Genomic DNA, 2,151 nt, shown 5'->3' on the forward strand with positions numbered 1-2,151 from the left:
AGACTTAATGGCCTTTATAAACCAACTCCTACTTACTTTCCTACTTCATTTTCTTTTTATTTCCTTTCTTTCTCTTTCCTTCCTTCCTTCCTTTTTTTTGCAGTATGTATATATTAAAAAGGACACATAACCAAAATATGTAAAGAACTTCAACAACCCAAGAGGACAACAGCACCATTAAAAATCAGCAAAGTATTGAGAACACAAACATACATAAAAACACATGCACACAAACATACAAAAATGACCAATAAATAAAGAGGAAAATGTTCAGTATCAGGCATGATACTGAAGTACAAATTAACACCATAATAACACACAAATATGCCCACTAAAATGACTAAAATTTTAAAGACTGGCACTACCAAGTGTTGCTGAGGCTTCAGAGCAATTGGAATTCGCATACATCAGCAGTGGGAGTGTAAACATGTACAATTCAGAAACCAAGCCCAGATTTGGATTCCTGTGGTGGCAGGCAAAGGACAGCCTGCTGTGGGACTTAGTGGAGACATGGCAGTACCCTTTGTGGAAGACTGGGACTTGGTGCAAACCCTGGGAGAAGGTGCTTATGGAGAACTTCAACTTGCTGTGAATAGAAGAACTGAGGAAGCAGTTGCAGTGAAGATTGTAGACATGAAGCGTGCCATAGACTGTCCAGAAAATATTAAAAAAGAGATCTAGTGGAAAAATTAATGGCATAGCATTTAGAAGAAATAAGGGGGAAATTTGAAGGATAACAAATGAATCATGGTTAGTACAAGAGCCAGACATAGGCATGCCTGAACAAGATGCTCAGAGGTTCTTCCATCAACTCATGGCAGGGGTGGTTTATCTGCATGGTATTGGAATAACTCACAGGGATATTAAGCCAGAAAGTCTCCTAATGGATGAAAGGGATAACCTCAAAATCTCTGACTTCAGCTTGGCAACCGTTTTTCGGCACAATAATCGTGAGCGTTTATTGAACAAGATGTGTGGTACTTTACCATATGTTGCTCTGAAGAGAAAAGAATTTCATGCAGAACCAGTTGATGTTTGGTCTTGTGGAATAGTACTTACTGCAATGTTGGCTGGAGAACTGCCATGGGACTAGCCTCGTGACAGTTGTCAGGAATATTGCGATTGGAAAGAAAAAAAAACATACCTCAACCCTTGGAAAAAAATCGATTCTGCTCCTCTAGCCCTGCTGCATAAAATCCTAGTTGAGAATCCATCAGTAAGGATTACCATCCCAGACATCAAAAAAGATAGATGGATAGATGGTACAACAAACCACTTAAGAAAGGGGCAAAGAGGCCCCGAGTCACTTCAGGTGGTGTATCAGAGTCTCCTAGTGGATTCTCTAAGCATTTTCAATCCAATTTGGACTTTTCTCCAGTAAATAGTGCTTCTAGTGAAGAAAATGTGAAGTACTCCAGTTCTCAGCCAGAACCACGGACAGGTCTTTCCTTACGGGACACCAGCCCTTCCTACATTGATAAACTGGTACAAGGGATCAGTTTTTCCCAGCCCACATGCCCTGATCATATGCTCCTGAATAGTCAGTTACTTGGCACCCCAGGATCCTCACAGAACCCCTGGCAGCACCTGGTCAAAAGAATGACACGATTATTTTTACCAAATTAGATGCAGACAAATCTTATCAGTGCCTAAAAGAGATCTGTGAGAAACTGGGCTATCAATGGAAGAAAAGTTGTATGAATCAGGTTACTGTATCAACAACTGACAGAAGAAACAATAAACTGATTTTCAAAGTGAATTTGGTAGAAATGGATGAGAAGATTTTGGGTGATTTCCGGCTTTCTAAGGGTAATGGGCTGGAATTCAAGAGACACTTCCTGAAGATTAAAGGGAAGCTAAGTGACGTTGTGCGCGGCCACATGATAGATCCGCTGGCTCTGGGATTCCTGGTGAATATAGTGCTGCTGTGTGGACATTATTCTTCCTAGAGAAGATTATCTTATTCTACAAACTGCAAACAATAGTCCCCGAAGAACTGTCTTCCCTCTAGCCAAACATTTTCCAATTCTTTTTGTATGTTCTTCATGCAAATAATACCTATATCTTAATTGTAAGCACAACTTTGGGCAAGGGGTGGATAGAATTCATCAGCTATTTGTTCATCTGCATTTAGTGTCTGAATTTGAGACC

General features: G+C 40.3%; 1 pseudogene; it reads left to right on the top strand.

The window, feature by feature from the left end:
- LOC100525751 lies at positions 511-1,949 on the top strand (annotated as a pseudogene).

This window comes from Sus scrofa, chromosome 6 (genome assembly GCF_000003025.6).
Source record: "Sus scrofa isolate TJ Tabasco breed Duroc chromosome 6, Sscrofa11.1, whole genome shotgun sequence".
In the NCBI taxonomy this organism is placed as follows: Eukaryota; Metazoa; Chordata; class Mammalia; order Artiodactyla; family Suidae; genus Sus; species Sus scrofa.